Source organism: Jaculus jaculus, chromosome 4, assembly GCF_020740685.1.
Source record: "Jaculus jaculus isolate mJacJac1 chromosome 4, mJacJac1.mat.Y.cur, whole genome shotgun sequence".
Lineage (NCBI taxonomy): Eukaryota > Metazoa > Chordata > Mammalia > Rodentia > Dipodidae > Jaculus > Jaculus jaculus.
In genome coordinates this window covers 19,226,804-19,242,332 of record NC_059105.1, presented here as the reverse complement: position 1 = coordinate 19,242,332, position 15,529 = coordinate 19,226,804, and the positions used below count along the sequence as shown (strand labels likewise).

At 50.6% G+C, this 15,529-nt stretch overlaps 1 protein-coding gene across 1 annotated transcript in view; it reads right to left on the bottom strand.

The window, feature by feature from the left end:
* Positions 1 to 15,529, bottom strand: part of Efhd1 (EF-hand domain family member D1) — a 56,606-nt gene that overhangs the window by 22,874 nt on the left and 18,203 nt on the right. The gene's annotated exons all lie outside the window — the stretch shown is intronic.

Here is a 15,529-nt window from a genome sequence, read left to right as displayed (position 1 = left end):
TACGTTTCTTTGTGAGGAAAAGCAAGCTGTGGGGTCTCTTATTTCCCCTAGTTTTAGTTGTCCAGCATGGACCCAGCACCTACAGACGCTGGCAACCTAATGGGGCATGCCCCTGGCAACCATTGTATGTGACATTCACGGGGATGGTCCCTCCTCATGGTCACCATCCAGAGTTTCTGCCACTACCCATTTCCAGCAGCCTCCTTTCCCCCCTCCTGCTTGTCCAGTCTCTGGAAGCTGCTTCCCAGCCAGCACTGGGCTGTGAAGTGGGTCTGGCTCCCTCCTCGGGCTGTGTGCTTCTGCCTGCCTCCGAGTCCTTCGTCTTATCTCCAGGTCTTAGTGGTAAGTGAGATCTGTGTGGGTGACTATCCTTCCACAGTGCCAGCACCTTTGACAGCTGTCGCTTCAGATGCAGCCCCCTGCCTGGAAACAAACCCACCTTGTCCCCTCCTCCCTGGATCACCCATCTTCAAGCATCTTTGCTGGGCCTCTGCCTGGCCACCCCCTGGCCTGTCCCCTTCTCCATACTCATGGCCTCCAGTGTTTCCCATGGATGCCCCTCCAACCAAGTTCTTATTTCCTGCTACCCAGAGAAGCCCCTGTTGCTCAGGTCTAAGCATCTTGTTTCAAAGAACTAATAAGGGGTTCAGGATGCAGCTCAGTGGGAGGGTGTATGCCTAGAAGGCAGGAGGCCCCCAGTTCTAGTCCTAGCAATACACACACACACACACACACACACACACACACACACACACACACACAGAGGAAAAATTGGGTATCCACAGCCACAAGCTGACAGATGACTGATAAGCAAAACGGGGCACAGCCATATATAATGGAGGAAGACGTGGTTATGCAATAGAACACCCTTCAGCAATGATTTTCATGTGCTAACATAGATGACCCTTAAGTGTGCCATGCTAAGTGAGATAAACTGGTCACAAAAGGACACATACTGGGGCTGGAGAGATGGCTGAGCGGTTAAGGCATTTGCCTGCAAAGCCAAAGGACCCAGGTTTGATTCCCCAGGACAGCCAGATGCACAAGGGGGCGCAAGCGTCTGGAGTTGATTGCAGCGGCTGGAGGCCCTGGCGTGCCCATTCTCTTTCTCTCTCTCTCTCTCTCTCTGTCAAATAAATAAAATATTACCAAAACCAGATATGCACTGTATGACTTCCCCCACCCCCCACACTAGGGTAGTTAAATTCAACCAGACCTTGTTACGTAATTAGCAAGTTCAGTAAGTAGTAACGGGTGTTTGCTAGAGGTGGGGCTGTGGGTGAAGGTTCAACCTGGGATGAGGAGGAAGTTTAGGAGGTGGATGGTGAAGTTTCTGGAGCAGTAATGTAGTTACTGTCATTGTCTTTGTTTTTGTTTTGAGCCAGACTCTCACTCTGTAGCCTAGGCTGGCCTCAAATATGCCTTGAACTCCTGATTTTCCTGCCTCCGCCTCTCCAGTGCTGTGATTACAGGTATTTGTTGCAACTCGGAGCAAAATGGTCATTTTAATTATGTATATTTATCCTTTTGTCTTTTTCACTGAGGCAAGGTGTCACTCTAGCCCAGGCTGACCTGGAAATCACTCTGTAGTCCCAGGCTAGCCTCAAGCTCATAGCGATGCTCCAACTCTGCCTCTCAACTGCTGGGATTTAAAGACATGCGCCACCACGCTGGGCTTATTATTATTATTATTATTATTATTTGTTTGTTTCGAGGTAGGGTCTCAGTCTAGCTCAGGCTGACCTGGAATTCACTATGTAGTCTCAAGGTGGCCTCGAACTCATGGTGATTCTCCTACCTCTGCCTCCCGAGTGCTGGGATTAAAGGCATGTGCCACCACATCCAGCCTATTATATTTTAATTTATTTGATTACAGAGAGACATTATAGGCACACCAGGGCCTCCTGGCACTATACATGAACTCCAGACACATGCACCATTTCCACTTTGTGGGGATACTGGGGAATCGAACCCTGGCCATTAGGCTTTATAAGTCCATGTCTTCAATCCCTGAGCCATTTCCCCAGCCTACCTTATTCTTTGAGACAGGGCTTCACACTGAACCTAGAACTCACCAGTTCAGCTAGACGATCTAGCCAGTGAGCCCCAGGGACTGTCCTCCTGTCCCTGCTTTCCCAGCGCTGAGATTACAGGTATGAACTGACATGCCTGGCTCCTATGTGGGTGGCAGGATCCCCTCAGGTCCTCACGCTTATGCATCAAGCATTTTACCCACTCAGCCATCTATCTCCCCAGCCCTGCCACATTTATTTTTAAATATTTCATTTATTTATTTTTTTTAATTTTTTTTTATTTATTTATTTGAGAGCGACAGACACAGAGAGAGAAAGACAGATAGAGGGGGAGAGAGAGAATGGGCGCGCCAGGGCTTCCAGCCACTGCAAACGAACTCCAGACGCGTGCACCCCCTTGTGCATCTGGCTAACGTGGGACCTGGGGAACCGAGCCTCGAACCGGGGTCCTTAGGCTTCACAGGCAAGCGCTTAACCGCTAAGCCATCTCTCCAGCCCTAAAATTTCATTTATTTATTTGAGAGAGAGAGAGGAAGAGGTAGATAGAGAGAAAGAAAGAATGGGTGTGTGAGGGCTTCCAGCCACTGCAAACAAACTCCAGATGCGTGCGCCCCCTTGTGCAGCTGGTTTATGTGGGTCCTAGGGAATCGAACCGGGTGTCCTGAGGCTTCGCAGGCAAACAAACGCCTTAACTGTTCAGCCATTTCCCAGCTGTACCACTTTACTTTTAGAGTAAATTAAATCAACCCTGTTCACTATTCATCTGCCCTCCCGCTGCCACCCCAATAACAAAGACCGCTGTGAGGAAGCATCCTTGCCCCGCAAGAAATGTAGCCCGTGGGCACCTGGAAATCTGAGCCGTGGGTGGTGGCATTTAAGGCCCACACCATGGTGCTGGAGAAGGCCCTGGAAACCCACCACGGTCTGTTCCAGCCACAGTGGCTGAGTCATGCAGGAGCCCGTCCCCGCTCTCCTCTGTGGCCTTCCTGCCCTCCAACAGCACCCATTGTCTGTCTTCCTGGTGCCCAGCCTTCACCACCCTCTTCTGCTGGGCATTTCCTCAGGCTCTCTGCTCCCACTGGGAACAGCCTCCTTGCTAGAAGAGCTACATTGCAGAGGACACAGGCCTCATCCGTGCACGGCTTTCTGATAACCTCTGAAGAGAAGTGTCCCCTATGAGCAAGGTGCCTTCAGGTTTCTAGGAAGTGAACAAAGTCTACAAATCGCCCTTGTGGTATCAAAAGGAAGTCCACAGGTGTGGTAGCCCGGGCCTGTGGTTCTGACAGGTAAGAAGCTGAGGCTGAGGGTTCTCGGAAGCTTTGAGGCAAGCCTGTACTATAGAGCAAGACCCACATCAAAAGGGGGGAGGGGCTGGAGAGATGGCTTAGTGGTTAAGGCGCTTGCCTGCAAAGCCTAAGGACCCAAGTTCAATTCCCCAGTACCCATGCAAAGCCAGACGCATAAGGTGATGCATGTGTTTGTTTGCAGTGGCTGGAGGCCCTGGTGCACCCATTTTCATTCTAATAAATAAGTAAATAAAATATTTAAAATATTCTTTTTTTTTTTTTTCTTTTGGTCTTTTGAGGTAGGGTCTTGCTCTAGCCCAGGCCAACCTGGAATTCATTATGTAGTCTCAGGGTGGCCTTGAACTCACAGCAATCCTCCTACCTCTGCCTCCCAAGTGCTGGAACTAAAGGTATGCGCCACCATGCCCGGCTTTTAAAAAATATTCTTTACAGGCTGGAGAGATGGATCAGTGGTTAAGGCACTTGTCTTTGGAGCCTAACAACCTGAGTTCCCCTGCACTCTTGTAAAGCCATATGTATAAAGTGGCACATGCATCTGGAGTCTATTTGTAGTGCCTGGAGGCCCTGGCATGCCCATTCTCTCTGTGTGTTTCTTTTCTATCTCCCTCTGCTTGCAAATAAGTAAATAAATAATTCAAAAAAAATATTTAAAAATCTCTTTTAAGCTTGGCAAGGGTGGCAATAACTTTGATCCCGGCACTCAGGAGGCAGAGGTAGGACTGCTGTGAGTTCGAGGCCACCCTGAGCCTACATAGTGAATTCCAGGTCAGCCTGGGCTAGAGCAAATGAAACCCTACCTTGTAAAGCCCCCCCCCCTCCAAAAACAAAGAGTGGGGAGGCTGGGGATGACTCAGTAGATCAAGTACTTGATGGACAGTGTGAGTGAGCTTAGATCCCAAGAGCCCTGGTGAGAGCCTGACCCTGCAGCACTGGCATCTGCAATCCCAGGGAAAATCCCCGCAGAGAGAAGCCATGGAGACAGGAGAATCGCCTGGCAGTTCATGGGGCAGCTATCCTGGCAAATGCAGTGGTGAGCAAGACCCCATCTCAAGCCAGGTGGAAGGTGAACCCACACTCAAAATGGTTCTCAGACTTCCACATGGGCATCCTGGCACATGGGTACCCACACAAAGCAAAGAACGACTGCCATGGATTTACTGAGAATTATTCAGTGGTCTACCTCATCTGTCTACATTCTTTTACTTAAGAAATGATAAAGCCTATTGAGAGGGGGAGGGGATATGGTGGAGAATGCAGTTTCAAAGGGGAAAGTAGGGGGAGGGCATTACCATGGCATATTGTTTACAACCATGGAGGTTAATAAAATCGAGTTATTTCAGGCCAGGCATGGTGGTGCACACCTTTAATCCCAGCACTCGGGAGGCAGAGGTAGGAGAATTGCTGAGAGTTCGAGTCCACCCTGAGAGTACATAGTTTAATTCCAGGTCAGCCTGGGCTAGAGTGAAACCCTACCTTGGAAAAAAAAAAAAAAAAAAAAGATCTAGTTATGTCCATTGTGGGGTATTTGTTTGTTTTTAAGGTAGGGTCTCACTGTAGCCCAGGCTGACCTGGAACTTGTTCTGTCGTCCCAAGCTGGCCTGGGATCAAAGGCTTGCCCCACCATGCCTGGTGAGGTGTTTCCCCTGCGACCTAGTGTCACAACATATTCATAAGGTGGCATTAATATCTAACTCTAGGAGATTTTCGTCACCCTAGGAAGAAATCCACAGTAGCGACTCCCCATTTCCCCCACCCCTGTCTCCTAGCAACCATTAAACTATTAGTTTTCCTGCCTCTATGGATCTGCCTCTTCTGGGCACTTTCTGCTTTATCTACCATTCATGGATACCATATGTATCTTGTTTATACATTCATCATGTTGTAGACATGAGAGTTGCTCCCTTTTCTGGCTGTTACTTTGAACACTGGGGCGCAGTGTTCCTGTGGATCTGTGCTTCAGTTTGTGTGGGTACAAAAGTAGAACTGCTGGGTGTGTGCTCATAGCCTCCCGCCCCCCGCAGGGTCTCACTCTAGCCCCAGGCTGACCTGGAATTCACTATGTAGTCTCAGGGTGGCCTCGAACTCACAGCGATCCTCCTACCTCTGCTGGGATTAAAGGCGTGCACCACCATGCCCAGCTCATTTGCTTTTGAAACACAATTGTCAGGCTGGTCCACCAGGGGGCCATAGCCAACCTGATGTCCCTGCCCAGGTGAGCAAGGCCCTTGTGGGAGACACACAAGACAACAGGACAATGAGGTGAACAGACTATTCCTGAGCCATCCAAGAGAGGTGCTGGGTCACAGGTGTATGGGTAGAATCTAGGCCCAAAAGAAAGAGCTTAGCAAACTCTTGTGATGTACAGGAAGGAAATATATAGCAAGCAAGAATGCAAGGTGTAAACTGCCCAGTAAGCACTTCTCTTAATGTTCACATCTATATACTAATGCTACTCTCACTTTTGGTTAGAGAAGCTTCTCTTTGCACATGGCAGTGGCCTTGGGATGATTCAGAAGGCATCATGGTGCTGGGAAGAAGTGACAGAGTGCTCAGCACTACAATATCACTATCACACCTTCCAAGGCTCAGAGTCCATTGCAGAAGAGGTGACAGAAAGAATGTAAGAGCCAAAGGAAGGGTAGGGCTCATTACAAAGCCCTCCTCCAGACACAAAATGACCTGGATATCCATGGCCTCTCAGTGCCTGACACTACCTACACAAGACCATCATAATAGGAGGAAAAGATGATGACATCAAAATAAAAGAGACGCACATCTTTAATCCTAGCACTCGGGAGGCAGAGGTAGGAGGATCGCTGTGAGTTCAAGGCCACCCTGAGACTACTTAGGGAATTCTAGGTCAGCCTGAGCCAGAGTGAGACCCTACCTTGAAAAACAAAAAAAGGGCTGGAGAGATGGCTTAGCGGTTAAGCACTTGCCTGTGAAGCCTAAGGACCCCGATTCGAGGCTCAGTTCCCCAGGTCCCACATTAGCCAGATGCACAAGGGGGCGCACGCGTCTGGAGTTCATTTGCAGTGGCTGGAAGCCCTGGCACGCCCATCCTCTCTCTCTCCCTCTGTCTTTCTCCCTGTGTCTGTCACTCTCAAATAAATAAATAAATAATGAACAAAAAAAATATTAAAAAAAAAAAAAGGCGTGCTCCACCAAGCCTGGCTTCAAGCACAATTTTTAAAAGCAACTTCTGGGCTGGAGGGATGGATTAGCAGTTAAGCCTCTTGCTTATGAAACCTACTGACCAGAGGGTTCAATTCTCCAGCACCCACATAAAGTCAGATGAACAAAAAGGCTCATGCATCTAGTTTGCAGTGGCTGAAGGTCCTGGTGTGCCCATTCTCTCTCTCTCTCTCTTCTATATCTCTCCACTTGAAAATAATTTTTTTGGGGGGGCTGGATTTTCAAGGTAAGGTCTCACTAGCTCAGGCTGACCTGGAATTCACTATGTAGTCTCAGGCTGGCCTTGAACTCTTGGCAATCCTCCTACCTCTCTGCCTCTCCAGTGTGGGATAAAAGGCATGCACCACCATGCCTGACTAAAAAAATATATTTTTAAGTCCCAAAACCTGATGTGGGTGACACTCTTCCCCACCTGCTCCATGATGCTCTGCTCTCTTCCAAGAGGCTGTGTGTGGACACACAGTGGGAAGACCCACACAAGGACAGAGGCAGAAGGCACCAGTCGTATTGGGAAGTCAAGAGCTGCCTGCAGATGCCGCCTAGAGACCCCAGCGGCAGCCTGAGAGGGAGACGGGCTCGCCTACATGCAGGGAAGAGATTTCTGACAAAACAGCCACCCGGATCTGGCCCTGTAAAGCCAAGAGAGCTTTTACAAACAGGCTGGGACAGACAGTATTACAAGAAGTCCTCATCAAAGTAAACAGGTCTGTGTGGTGTGGAACTTTCCAGAGCCTTCCATATGGTTATTTGTCCAAAACTTACAAGCGAGAACCAGAGTGCACAGGTTTATAGTTTGGGATTTTCCATGGGACAAGGTGGCAATTACACATCAGAAGCACTGACCCTGGAACTGGGAGTGTGGCTGGACGCTGCAGCGCTTGCCTCGCATGTTTCAAGCCCAGTTCCATCCCCAGGGCCACAAAAAGGGGGAGAGGTGGCCCAGTTAGGGCCCGCTAAGGTTCTCCAAGTCAGAGGTGCGATCCATGTCTTCACCCTGCACACTCTGCTCCAGCAGCATTTGCAGAGGACGCTGGAGCCACACGGCGGGAGGGAGGGGGCGAGCGGGGGGGGGGGGAGAGAGAGAGGGGGACAGGCTGAATGAACGTGAGCAGAGGAGGGAGGTGGACATGTAAAAGAAGGGTGCCTCCGAGGATGGGGGTGATAAGTAAAGGTCAGAGAACAAGGCAGGGACTTGTCCTCAGCCAGATGGAAGAGGAAGGGAGTCATTGTCCAGCTCACTTATTCCCCCACAGAACTCTCTCTGCCAGTGAGGCCAGGCCAGGCAGAGGCTTTTCTCCAGACCCGAGATGGTTCAGTAAAGTTGTCCTTGACTCTCTTCTGGGGCTCTGACTTGGCAAACCTTTCTGACACATCCTCAAGCCCCAAACAGCCTCTAGGCCTAGGCCTAACCAAGTTGGCGTAAGTCTGAAGGGTACTACATAGCAAACTCTGGGCACAGGTAGATGGAATTCTAACTCTGAGCCAGGCATGGTGGTGCATGCCTTTAATCCCAACACTCAGGAGGATCACTGTGAGTTCGAGGTCACCATGGGACTACAGAGTGAATTCCAGGTCAGCCTGGGCTAGGCTAGAGTGAAACCCTACCTCAAAAAACCAAACCAAACCAAAACAACAACAAAAAAAGCTCTAACTCTGCCCTCTCCTCCTTAATTTATTTATTTCAAACAGAACGAGAGAGAAGCAGACAGAGAGACAATGGGCATACCAGGGCCTCTAACCATTGCAAATGAACTCCAACACATGTGCCACCTTGTGCATGTGGCTTTATGTGGGTACTAGGGACTCTAACCCCGACTATTGGGCTTTTCAGGCGAGTGCCTTAACAGCTGAACCATCTTTCTAGCCCTCCTGTTTTTTGTTGTTTTTTAATAGGGTCACATGTATCCTAGGCTGACCTTGAACTTCTAATCTTCTGGCCTCCAGTTCAAGTGAGCTACATCCCTAACCCTCCGATTTCTTTTGCAATCTGGAAGGAAGTAGGGTGTGATGATTTATACCTGTAGTCTCAGCACCTGAGAAATAGAGGCAGAAGAGTCAGGATTTCAAGGCCCAGGTTATGTCACAAGATCATGCTGGCCTACATGAGACCCTGTCTCAGGGGAAAAAATAATAATAAAAACAGATAACACATTTGTTTTGATTCCTTTGGAGAATATGTATTTGGATGCAGAAACTCACCCACAAATCCCAGACTGGGAAGGGGGCCAAGTGAGGGAATTCAGGCCCAGGTTGTGTTTTGCTGGGGGCCACCCAGTTGGCATAGGAATAAGGCATGCATAGGCATGGAGGGGCCATCTCAGAGGCCAAGAAGACAGGAAAGAACGGGATCATGAGCCAGGCAGCCACCCCCCCAAAACACACACCCCATCCCTGCCCAGGTGCTCAGTAAAAGCTGCTTTCTTTTGTTCCTGCTAGAAGCATCGGCCCAGTGCCATCTATTGAAGTCCTGGCAGGACTATAAAATGACCACATCAGTGGCGTCCCTCTCCCATGGAGCTGGGGCTTAGAATCAGAAGCGCATCCCTCACTCTTCAAAGTGACCCTCTCCTAGAGCTTGTCTCCAGTCACTTCCTTTGGGGCCCAGGTTTGCAAGGCAGGCAGGAACAGAACCTCGCACGGCACCTTTCATCATCTTACCGTTTTATCTGCTCCCTCAAAGCGCCCAATGACTCTGCACTTCGCGGCACGAGAGGGGCTCAAGACAGTCAGTAACTTGAACTGGTCCGCTCTGCCGTTCACCGTGAACATCTCGTGGACTAAGCCTTTTGATCTTTAGGACAGTCGTATGACAAATTAATAATAGCCACCTGCCTTTGCTGTTTATTGGGAACTCATGAAGGGCCAGGCATTGCAATATCTTACCTCATACCTGACTCCATTCAGCAGCACTGGGAAGGGGTAATTAGTGGATCATTTAATGGATGCCAGGAACCACACTAAGTGGCAGAGGCAAATCATGAGGATGAGAACTACTGTGGGATTCACCCTCTGCACCCTCCTTCTTTATCTCCCTGTTCCCCACTATATAGTACCTTCCCACATAGGGCCCAGGCTGGCTTTGAACTGGGGGGAAATCTTTCCTCCTTCCCCTAAGTGGTATGATTACAGATGAGTCACCATATGCCAGGCTTCAAGCTCTTCTCTTGTTGGTTTTCTTTTTTAGTTTTTTCTAAAATAAATATTTTCATTTACCTATTTTTTTTAAATTTTTATTTATTTATTTATTTGAGAGCGACAGACAGAGAAAGACAGGTAGAGGGAGAGAGAGAGAATGGGCACGCCAGGGCTTCCGTCCTCTGCAAACGAACTCCAGACGCGTGCGCCCCCTTGTGCATCTGGCTAACGTGGGACCTGGGGAACCAAGCCTCGAACCGGGGTCCTTAGGCTTCACAGGCAAGCGCTTAACCGCTAAGCCATCTCTCCAGCCCTCATTTACCTATTTGCAAACAGAGAGAGACAGAGTGAAAGTGAGAGAGAGAGAATGGGCATACTAGGGCTCCCCACTGCTGCAAAGGAACTCCAGATGCATGCACCACTTTGTGGATCTGGCTTTATGTGGGTACTGAGGAATCAAACCCAGGTCATTAGGCTTTGCAGGCAAGTGCCTTAACCAATGAACCATCTTCCTTGCCCCACCCTTTCTTTGGGAGGGGTTCAAGGTAGGGTGTCACTCTAGCCCAGGCTCACCTCCAGCTCACAATGATCCTATCTTTGCCTCCCAAGTGTTGGGATTAAAGGTGTGTGCCACCATGCCCAGTGACATTTTCTTTTTCTTTTTTTTCCTCCCCTCCCCTCCACCCCTGAGGTAGGCTCTTACTATAGCTCAGGCTGACCTGGTACTCACTCTACGACCTCAGGCTGGCCTCAAACTCACAGTGATCTTCCTATCTCTGCCTCCCAAGTACTGGGATTAAAGGTGCTTGCCATCACACCAAGCTAACCTATTCTCAAGCAGCTAATTTAAGCTTTCTACAGGAGCAGGGAAGGCAAGAATGACCAGTGTCTGAGTAAACTATGGCACCTTTAAACTTTCAAGCAGTTAGGGGAGACATAGGGCACACTTGCTGTTCCCAGGGAAGACTCTCACTTTTTTTTTTTTTTTTGATGTAGGGTGTCACTCTAGCCCAGGCTGACCTGGAATTCACTAGTAGTCTCAGGGTGGCCTCGAACTCACAGGGCGATCCTCCTGCTTCTGCCTCCTGAGTGCTGGGATTTTTAGGCGTGCGCCACCATGCCCAGCTGACTCTCACTGTTAAGCTAAGCTATTCCCTCTATCATTTACATGTGAAGACCAGCAGCAATGGCAGGCGCTTTGTTTCTAGATAGATGTGCACTCTTTGGCATGACACTCCGAACTACCACCATGAGCAAAGGAATGCATTTTTGGCCAAGAGAATGTGGACATCTCCATCTCATAAACGCTTGGAGAAAGCATCACTAGTTGATAAATTTCCCTGGTGCAGTCCTTCAACACTTCTCAGAATGATGCAGTTTGTCCTTCAACATGACTCTGAATGATGTAGTGTCGTTTGGCTGCTGAAGAAACCATGGCCCACAGTCACCAATCAGCACAAGGGTCACTAGACACAGCAGGGCTAACAGAAGGGACCCAACACTCCAGGACTGGCCCCAGATGGCCTGGGAAAGATAGTTTGAGGCAGGGATCATACCTCAATCCAGGAGAGAGACCCTGGTTCATCAAGCCCCAGCACTAGATCCCACAGGCTGGGAATGGCTTTCTCAAAAGCACAGCCTAAGCCGTCAACCCTTCCCTCTTATTTTTAAGCGATCCTGATACCAATACATACAGGGAGAGGTGGAGAGAGGGAGAGATGACATCAACTTTTTTCCAGGCTCTGAGAGCTATCCGAGCCCCTTGCTCCCCCGCCATTGGCTGCTCAGCTCCTGTCTGCTGTTTTTAGTGAGCTGGGTCTCACCACGCAGACTGGTGTCCCAGTGTGAGGCACATGTCATCAGGCCCCGCTTTAGTTCCTTGTTCTCACCACGATTTGGTGGGAGAAGGGTGCTAAAGTCATATTCAAGACCCTTAACATGATAAGCATACCCTCTACCACTTATGTATTTTATTGGAGGAGGTTAAACATATTTTATTATTTGAGAGAGAGTGTGAATGGGCGCTCCAGGGCCTCCAGCCACTGCAAACAAACTCCAGACGCGTGCGCCCCCTTGTGCATCTGGCTAACGTGGGTCCTGGAGAATCACACTGGGATCCTTTGGCTTTACAAGCAAGTGTTTTATTTAGTTATTTATTTTTGAGATAAGAGTCTCACTATACACTGGCTGACCTGGAACTATGTAGTATCAGGGTGGCCTCGAACTCACAGCAGTCCTCCTACCTCTGCCTCCCAAGTGCTGGGATTAAAGGCGTGCGCCCCCACGCCCGGCTCCTCTTTCTTATTTAAGGCGTCTCAGCCTAGCAGAGAAGATGCACCAAGAATCCCAAAACCCCCTGCTATTCTGTTTCCCAAGGCTTCTTCCTTCCCAATGTGTGACCATGTTTCCAGTTTTCCCAGTTCTCTTCATCTTTATTTATTTATTTATTTATTTATTTATTTGGTTTTTCAAGGTAGGGTCTCACTGTGGTCCAGGCTGACCTGGAATTAATTCTGTAGTCTCAGGGTAGCCTTGAACTCATGGCGATCCTCCTACCTCTGCCTCCCAAGTGCTGGGATTAAAGGCGTGCGCCACCACGCCCGGCCCTCCAGTTCTCTTCATCTTTATATTCTCCAGTTCCCATTCTGTTGGGAAGGAGGGACTCCAATCCTATTGAACCTCAAGATCTGTGCGCCCCCCCCCCCCCCCGCAGACCTGGGCATAAGCCCCATTCTCCCAAGCACCCAGAAGAGATCTGATTCCCTCTGTAGGCAGAAAGACCTGCACCCGGGTGCCAAATTGTCAAGGGGCCCCAAGGAGATAACCCTCCACTGGTTGGTACTCAGCAACAGCAGACAGCCTCCAGCTTCTACTCCAAAGACTCACACCAACGGGGTCCTAGCCTTTGCCATCTTAATATTAGGAGACGTGACTCCACCCCTGTGGTGGTTTGATTCAGGAGTCCCCCATAAAAAAAGGTGTTCTGAATGCTAGGCTTCCAGCTGAAGGAGATTTGGGAATTAACACCTCCTGGAGGTAGTGTATTGTTGGGGGCGGGCTTATGGGTGTTATAGCCAGGTCCCCTTGCCAGTGTTTGGCACAGTCTCCTGTTGCTATTGTCCACCTTATGTGGGCCGGGGGTGATGTCCACCCTCTGCTCATGCCATTGTTTTCCCCTGCTACCAAGAGCTTCCCCTTGAGTCTGTAAGCCAAAATAAACCATCCCCCCTCCCCCAAAAGCTGCTTTTGGTTGGGTGATTTCTGCCAGCAATGCGAACCTGACTGCACCAACCCCTTTGCTGTGGTCTTTGGGCTGAAGGACTCTTGAGGTGAGCCTTGCTGAGGGCAAGTTCCCCAGCCCAGGCTTCACTGGGAAGGTTTCTCCGCTCTTTCCCAGCTGGGCAGCACTGCGAGGTGGGCTGAGGTGCCCAACCATTAGGCCGTCCACAGCTGGGCACACTTTCACCTGACAGCCTGCCTAGGAGTCCAGCTCTGTCACCCTCACCCACAAGAGGCCAGCTACTACAGGAACAGCAGCAAGGGGACAGGAGCTGGTTTCCAATGTCTGCCCATTTTTCGACCCCTTCTCAGCCCATGAATCATGGATTTCTTTTGGCTCCCATTGTGCAGCGCCCCTGGGCTTTCTTGGTTTTCACCTAACCAGAATAGTCCTGCATTAGTGGAGAAAGAGAGAAGCCAGCTAGCCTTTGTTTGCCTGAGGCTCAGCCACCGGAAACTCCCCAGGGATCCCTCAGACAGGGGGGTTCTCAGGAGGGTGGCAGTGCCCCAGAAAGTGCCCCAGAAAATGTGGGGAAGGAAGCCTGTGCCTCAACAACCTCCAGGACCCCCACTTTGCTTCACACGGGAAGGCTTTGCTGGAACCACACATGACATTTCAAAAGGCCAGGGCTAGCCACTCCAGGTACAGTGGGACAAGGGCATTGTCAACTGGCAGAACTACGGGACAGGACCCACCCCGCCCCAGTCCAGTCCCCATCTCACCAGCTCCTCTGTGGCCCCGGGGACTTTCAAGTCAGGAAAGGTACTGTGGCGTATGCTCATAGCAGGTGGTCACTCAGTCCCAACCTGATGGCCCCAACTGTGCCCATGTAGATGAGCCTGGGACTCCCTGAGATCACAGGCCTGGGGTATCTCTGCCCAGTTCTCTGGATCCTCCCTAGCTGTTATGTTACCTCATTGCCTAGCTTTTATTTTTCAAGGGAGGGTCGCACTCTAGCCCAGGCTGACCTGGAACTCACTCTATAGTCTCAGACTGGCCTTGAACTCATGGCGATCCTCTTGCCACTGTCTCCCAAGTGCTGGCTTCCTGCTGCTGCTTTATTCCCCTCTGCTGCAGGCTGGGACAGGGGCTGTCCAGTGCGGGACCACTGCCCGCACTGGAAGAGGGCCCAGGGTCACCAGCTCCAAGACAGGAAGCACAGGCATGTTGGCACAGAGCATCTGGTGTGCAGGTCACAGCCACACCTGCCCCTCTGCTCTTGGCTTTCTTGTGTTTCCCATACTTGCTCCCTCATTCCCTCCCTCGTCACCTGGCTCATTCTCTGGGGCCTCAGAGGTGGGGAGGAGGAGGAGGAGGAGGAAGGAGAGTGAAGCATAAAGACAGTCCCAGAGGGGAAGCCGACACAAAGACATAGTGAGGCTGTCAGAGGCAGGAAGGGGTGCAGGAGATAGCTAAGGGGGATGGGCCCACAGAGAAAGAGGCAAGTGTGCAGGGAAAGGGGTTTCTGTTGCCATGTGGTCCTGGGGAGCCAGAATGTTCTGCAAAGGGAAGGAGAATTATACCTTCCTCCTGAAACCAGAGAGTTTGTAACAGGGGAGCAACATCAGATGACTGTCCCAGAAAGTCCCTTTGGCCTAATGTAGGATGGGCTGGGGAGGGGCCTTGAGCCGATCATACCAGGACCCAGCTGGGGAGCACATGACAGCCCGGGGCAGGGAGGGAGAAGCGGAGGTTAGTTACGGGGAAGTAGGGTGCCAGGAGAACAGGCTCAGCTCCAACTTCACCTGCTTCTGCAGAGCCAGTGCCTCAGGGATCCCTTCTGGCAAATTCCCATTCTCTCCTGGTGAGAGGTCAACATTTTTGCAGGCTACATCCCAGTGGAGGTAGGGACACCGCCCCTCAGCCATAGCGCCCGGCACGTCTCCGTGTTGTGTGTGGAAATCTGCGAGGAAAGGTGTGACGCCGCCGAGGAGCCCGCCGTGCGTTCAGAACAACGCGAGGCCACGGCTCCTACGTCCGCTTTCCGCTTTGTTCCTGTTGCATGCAGTGGGAGTGCACAGCCCTGCCAGGGGCCGCCCATAGGTTTAGAAGGAGGGAGTAGTGTGGGTAACCCCAAGGGAGGCCACTCACTACCCCATTCTCCAGTAGCTTCCCACTCCCATACTGGTCCCTGGCTGACCTGACTCACACAAAAGAAAGGACTTCCGTGCGATCTGTAAATTCTCCCAGTGATGCCAGCCACCCAGTGTGGAAGTAAGGTACACCAGCCACCACCACCCCCAACGCCATCGTAAAGGGGCATGCCAATGACAATGATGCTACTGGTTACTGGCACGAAGCACTTCTCATGGATGCCCCAAGCTGGTGCAGAGGGAGCAGCCTTGAAAGGTCAATGGTCCCACAGAGCAAATGGGACAGATGTGACAGGGGACAATTGGGCTTATGAGAGCCTCAGTGAGGAAAGAGCAGCAGAGGCTGAACTTGTTCTCTCCAGAGGTCACACTCCCCAGTTCAAAGCTCAGACACACACTGCTCCTATGTGTCTTTGAGTGAGTTACTAGCACTCTCTGGACATCCAATCCTTTTTTGTTTGTTTGTTTGTTTTTATTTTTTATTTT